General features: G+C 39.3%; 1 pseudogene; it reads right to left on the reverse strand.

Annotated features, from left to right (window-relative positions):
* Positions 1 to 1,658: 1,658 nt before the first annotated feature.
* Positions 1,659 to 2,947, reverse strand: LOC127669695 (src kinase-associated phosphoprotein 2-like; annotated as a pseudogene).
* Between the last annotated feature and the right edge of the window lie 4,037 nt (positions 2,948 to 6,984).

The raw sequence follows: 6,984 nt of genomic DNA on the forward strand, positions 1-6,984 counted from the left end.
GGTTATTATTTCAAAGGTCTTTAGGATGACATTGAAGTCATCATTTTAACTCAGTGTTCTTAAGACTGAATTACATTGATGTACCACATGCCTTCCTTCTTCACTCTTTTAACAAAGGCTGTGTCTTCTGGGTTATCACAGAGGTTGCAGTAAAATAATTGTACATGATCTTTCTGGCATTCAATTTAATATTCTGCCAAGACAATTAAAGTAACTGATATTATTTCATTCCATATAGATTTTATGGTATCACAATTTTAATAATATTTTTCTGAAATATATTAAAATTTGATCCAGCATTGCTATGGAGCAATTTAATTGTTAAGTCATAGGAGTGTTTACATGACCATAAACTTTCCTATGTCAAGATTTGTAAGATGATTCCCACTACAAAATCTATTTCATGGTTAATTTTAGACATATCCTGCTGACTTAGAATAAGGTATTGGTGATGATGTTGTTGTTTTCTTATGCAGAAACTATAACATAGCTATTTCTCTGGAGTTTGTAATAAAATCAGGAGAGATTTGAATACTTTATCATCTTGCTCAAAATTTGCCTTAGATAAAAGCTTTGCCTGATTTATAGGAAAGTACAGATTTAATTACTCTAAAATCTTGTAAGATACAACAGTCTTAGCCAGTTTAGAAGCAGGCAGTTCAACTTGCGTGTGAGGTAGTTGTAGTTGTCAATGTGTGCCAGTGTGTGTGTGTGTGTGGAGGGTGTGTGTCTGCATCACATATAAGTTCCTGTAGAGCCCAAAGGAGGGTATCAGATCTTTAAGAATTATATTTATAGGCAGTTGTGTGTCTACCAGATGTGGCCATTTCAGTGTCTTGTTTCCCTTCCTGAGTCTGGGATTTATCATAAAATGTTTGATGAGACTCTGTGAAGTTTTGATGGTTGATTAGCTGCTTGGGTCATTAGTTGGATTTTGTTTCAGTATCTTGAGTCTATCCATGAAGCCATTAAATATGAAAGCTGATAGCCTCTCTAAAGGCTATGTGAAACCTCCTATTTTCATAGCATTCCTAATGTAAATGCTTCTCAAAGTATGTTTTCTATACTAATAGTATCATGATTATTATCATAATCACCACCTTAACCTTGCTACAGTTTATAATTCTTGAACTTCAGTTATATGGAATCAGAATCTCTGGGACTGATTTGCCAATGTATGTTTTTATAAGAAATTTGAGAACCACGGATGGGTTGCTTAATTTATCATACCATTTACATTTTCTTTCTTTCTTTCTTTCTTTTTTTAAGAAGTCCTTATTAAAGACTCAAAATGTACAAAGTCTATGAAATTATATGCAGCACTCTAAAAATAACTTATACTTAGGGACTAAGAGAAACAGCAACCCTCACTAGCAGCTTCAATGACTAAGATTCACGTACAATCACAATGAATTTTCCCATACAAACCAAATGGGTAAATTAAAACTAATTATTATTTGAAAAGCAACAGGTCTTATCTCTACTGCTGTATCTAATGTAACCCATCACTACTTGCTTAATCTGCCATCAGAGTGCTTTAGTGAGTGACTACATAGACTGACAGCTGAAGCAGGAATTCACCCAAAGGAGGGTGGCTCTGGGCAGGCATTCAGGCGTACCGAGTTCCAAGGCACTTGCAGACGGACATAAGACTTCTCCAGCATCTCAAATATCATATATTTCCATTAGGTAGGCTTTAGGCACCAAGCCAATGGCTCCCTTCATCTCTCCTACCCACCAGCCATATCTATTGTATTCCATGCTAAGAATGTAAATCACATCGCCACACTTAAAGGACAACTCATCAGAAAGAGCTCCAGTACAGTCCCACAAACCCTGGTAAAATTAGCATAATCAGTGCTTTTATCTCCTGAGGGGTGATGCATGCTGTCCCACCTCCCCTTTCCTTGCTCGGCTGTCTTCACTGAAGCAGTGTCCTCTTCCTCCTCTGGAAGTTCCTCATGAATTTCAACATCTATTGGTTGGTTCTTTTGTGGGCTGCTGACCGGATCAGGATGATCAACGTCATCATATAATTCTCTTCTTTCGTCATCATCCTCCTCAGGAATAACATCGGATCCCATGTCTTGTAAGATAAATTTCAGCTGCTGGACCCATTCCTCAGTATCTTTGGGAGAGTGTGCTGGGATACGTTTGGGATACGTTTATTGGGAGCACAGATTTCAAAACAGCAATCTTTCTTTCCATCCTTCCTAAGGGTGTTGTTCATTTTGTTGTCATAGCCATCTATTGCAAATTCACCTTTCTGTTGTTTGTCTTTATCACTCCCGTAATAGTAGAATACTGTTTTTCTGAGAGCACACCACTGCTTCTGCCATTCAAACCCCAGAAAGCTGTGATCTTTTCTGCGTTTTTCCAGGTAGCCAGCCTTTATGACAAAAGGAAGGTCCTGGGCTGCAATCAGAGGAAATTGATTTCCATCTGTGGGGCCATCATCATCTTTATCATAGTGCTCTGAGGCTAAGGAAATCATGTCTGAAGGCTCAGCGAAAGGATCATCATATTTATCCCCCTCCTCAGCATCACCTTTGTCTTGAAATTCCTGAAGATAAACAGACTTTACATCTTTTATCTTCTTTTTTTTTTAAGATTTACTTATTTATTATATGTAAGTACACTGTAGCTGTCTTCAGACACACCAGAAGAGGGCATCCGATCTCCTTACAGATGGTTGTGAGCCACCATGTAGTTGCTGGGATTTGAACTCAGGAACTTCAGAAGAACAGTCAGTGCTTTTAACTGCTGAGCCATCTCACCAGCCCCCATCTTTTATCTTCTTAATGAGAAATTCTCTCTTTTCCTTGGCTTTCTTGGATAAATTTTCCCCTTTCAGTGTGTCTGCCACAAATGTTTCAACATCTGCCAACAGGTTCCTAATTTCCTCAGGGAGAGGGCCAGGAAAGGAGGTACTGCTGGGGTTGGGCATAGTAGTGGCTTGGACCTAGACTCGCAATAGTGAATCTTGATTAAGCACCGAGGGGCTACGCCACCAGACATGGCCTTTCTGAGATTGCCAACAAGAAAGTCACTGGCTCTCCAGCCTGAGGTCTCTGGACAGACCGCAGGGCCCTGCCCCGCCCAGTCCCGGAGAATAGGGCAGGGCTCCGACTTACATTTTCTTAAAGACTTCTAGAACAAATGATAAATGCCAGCCAACTTTATTCCCATACTCCTGTGCTTTACAAAGGTTGAATGTACAACAGAAACCCATGTTTCTTGTTACACTTTTATTTCTGAAAAGAAAGTCAGCTCCCTGGAATTGGTATAAGACATACCCAGACACCAAATTCTCAGCACATATTTATTACAATGGAGAGGCAAGTGTGTGTGGAAGGGCTGTAAAAGTAGCATCAGAAGCAAGCAAGAGAAGCAAGAATACAAAAGAAGCAAGAGTGTATGTTTCTGTAGGAGTGGTTTTGTTTTGTTTTCTTGTTTTGTTGTTGTTTTGTTTTTTCTTTTATTTTTTAATTTTTTATTGGATATTTGCTTTATTTACATTTCAAATGTTATCCCCCTTCATCATATTCCCTCTGAAAACCCCCATCCCATCCCCCTTCCCTGCTCACCAACCCACTCATTCCCACTTTCCTGTCCTGGCATTCCCAAAAGCTCAGAGTACCCAAGATAGAATTTACAGACCATACAAAGTTCAAAAAGGAAGACCAAAGTGTGGATACTTTGGTCCTTCTTAGAAAGGGGATCAAAATACCCATGGGAGAAGATTCAGAGACAAAGTAATAAGCAGGGACTGAAGGAAAGGCCATTGAGAGACTGCTCCACCTGGGGATCCATCCCATATACAAAACACTATTGCGGATGCCAACAAGTGCTAGCTTATAGGAGTCTGATACAGCTGTCTCCTGAGAGGCTCTGCCAGTGGCTGACAAATATAGAAGTTGATGCTCACAGCATGAGCACAATGGAGGAGTTAGAGGAAGGACCCAAGGAGCTAAAGAGTTTTATAGTCCCATAAGAGGAACAACAATATGAACAAACTAGTACCCCCAGAGCTCCCAGGAGCTCACATGGAGGGACCCATGGTTCCAGCTACATATGTAGCAGATGATTGCCTTGTCAGACATCCGTGAGAGGAGAGGCCATTGGTCCTGTGAAGGCTTGATGCCCCAGTGTAGGAGTGAGTTTTTAAGGGCAAAGCAGGACAGATTTTTCCTATGGTAAATTGGTAAAACCTGATTGGACATATTAGTCAAATAATACATTTTGATTGTTAGACCTTAGTGTTTTGTCTCAGAAATGATTCACTGGCCAAATAAGGAAATATGCATTGTGAACTAGTTTGGGAAATGCAATAAATTTAGTAAGGGGAGGGAAAGAGGTAAAAGGGCAAAACCTGTCTTCTATGTTTGCCATGTTTAGGTCTGTGAGAGCTCTTTCAACTTTGTCATCTAATGTCATGAGTAAGACAGATTATGGTGGTTCATGACAGGAGTTATCTTGATTATTCAGCAATGCAGAGTACTTGGTAATCTGGCTTATGTATAAATTATTTTCAGACTATTCTTCTAAAGCACGTATTTCTACATAGTTTTTCCTAGCAATCACATTTTATTTAGGTTCTACTAAAAGTAGGAATTTAGATAAAAATGTAGGTGAATTTAACTAACTTTGGCAGTGATATCAATGTCAAATATAAGAGGAAAATTAAAAGAATGAGGTAATATTTAAGAAATACAATATAGATTTTTGATAGGTTTTCTGGAGTGAGTATATATTTTCTTGGGACTGTCCTGAAAAGTGACATGTATAACTGAAGGAGAACTGGCTACAACATTAATCTACTTGTTACCATCCTCAGTTGGAAATTTCCTGAGGTCAATATGTCTTTGTGTTTTTGAGAAACTTGCTGATATGTAAAATTGATTCTCAGAATTTAAGACATGGGGACAGAAAGAGAAATATATACTAGGTCCTTAATGATGACTGCTCTCAGTTCATCAGCAATGTATGAGAAAGGGGAACCTGATCTGTTATTGGGAGAGGTAAAAGGACTGAAGCTCTGTGGTCCATCAGAAAGAATGGAAACAGGCAACCTCAGGAGATAGGAGGTTGAGGGAACCCTTCAGAATGCACCAGAGACCTGGTAGGTGAGAGACTCTCAGGACTCAAAGGGAGGGACCTTAGATGAAATGCCCAACAGTAGGGAGAGGGAACTTATAGAGGCCACCTCCAGCAGGAAAACAGGGCATCAAATGAGGGAGAGGGTATACAATCCACAGTCACAACTCTGACCCATAATTGTTCCTGTCTAAAAGAATTGAAGAGATGGAAATGGAGAGGAGCCTGAGAAAAAAAAGGTCCAGTGACAGACCCAAACTGAGGTCCAGCTCAAGGGGAGGACCTAAGGCCTGACATTATTGCTGAGGCTATGGAGTGATCACAAAAAGGGACCTAGCATGACCACACTCCAGAAGACCCAACAAGCAGCTGAAAAAGTCAGATGCAGATATTTGTATCTAACCAATGGACAGAAGCAGCTGACACCTGTTGTTGAATTAGGGAAGACTGAAAGAAGCTGAGAAGGGTGACCATGTGGGAGGACCAGCAGTCTCAATTAATCTGGACCCCTGAGATCTCTCAAACACTGGAACACCAAACAGGCAGCATACACCAGCTGATATGAGGCCCCCAAACACACATACAGTTGAGGACTGCTTGGGTCTGTGTTCATTCAGAGATGATGCACCTAACCCTCAAGAAACTGGAAGGTCCCAGGGAGTTTAGAAGTCAGGTAGAGTGGGGGGATGGGAACATCCATGTGGAGGCAAGGAGTTGGGGAGGAGGTTTGGGATATGAAACAGTTGGAGGGTGGACATGTCATGAGGAATAAAATATGGAGTGTAAAAAAATAAAGTACAATCACTCTTTAAAAAGAAGACATTCTATCTAGCTGCAAGTATATGCATATGTTTCCAGGCTGTCATTATATATTACTTTTTTTTAACTATTTAACTAATCAAAATATTTAAAATAAATGTTTCAGAAAATAATGTTTTTATCTTTTATTATACTCTTCTTGGTATTTAATGGTAAGTTCCTCAATCTCTCATATTTTGTGTGTCAACTTGACACAAGCTGGAGTTATCACAGAGAAAGGAGATTCAGTTGGGGAAGTGCCTCCATGAAATCCAGCTACAAGGCATTTTCTCAATTAGTGATCAAGGGAGGAGGGCCCCTTGTGGGTGGTACCACCTCTGGGCTGGTATTCTTGGGTTCTATAAGAGAGCAGGCTGAGCAAGCCAGGGGAAGCAAGCCAGTAAGTAACATCCCCTCATGGCCTCTGTATCAGCTCTTGCTTCCTGACCTGCTTGAGTTCCAGTCCTGATTTCTCTTGGTGATGGACAGCTGTATGGAAGTGTAAGCGGAATAAACCCTTTCCTCCCCAACTTGCTTCTTGGTCATGATGTTTGTGCAGGAATAGAAACCCTGACTAAGACATTCTCATATAGGATACATGAATAGTTGTGTTTGAGAAAATTAACAGGGCATTTAAAAAACATCCACATAAGTCTATAATCTAAAAGAAAAGTTTATTAAAAGTAGTTCCTATTTAACAGTGTATAGTCACCCTTCTCACAAGAATTGGAAACATGTTAGGATTCATTTCACAAGTCACAAATTTAAAAAATTTATGAATGTTTACTATATAATTTTCATGCCAATTATCTTCAAACATAATTGTATTATAAACTAAATGACTGTTTCAGCACTTAATAAAGTAACTATTTGTAAATGAAACAACAGCATGGATTTCTACATTTTTTTCTAAGCAGAGCATTCATGTTGTTTAATACTATCCAGATTAACCATTACCTAGCATGATTAGAAGAAACACAAGTAACAAGACATGTTTTATAAGGACATGTAAAAAAAAAAAGAAAGAAAGAAAAATGAGTTTTGTACAGGGAATGAATTATAGGAAGAGCCTCTAATTTGTTAACTATT

The sequence above is a fragment of the Apodemus sylvaticus genome, chromosome 19 (genome assembly GCF_947179515.1).
Source record: "Apodemus sylvaticus chromosome 19, mApoSyl1.1, whole genome shotgun sequence".
Classification (NCBI taxonomy): Eukaryota; Metazoa; Chordata; class Mammalia; order Rodentia; family Muridae; genus Apodemus; species Apodemus sylvaticus.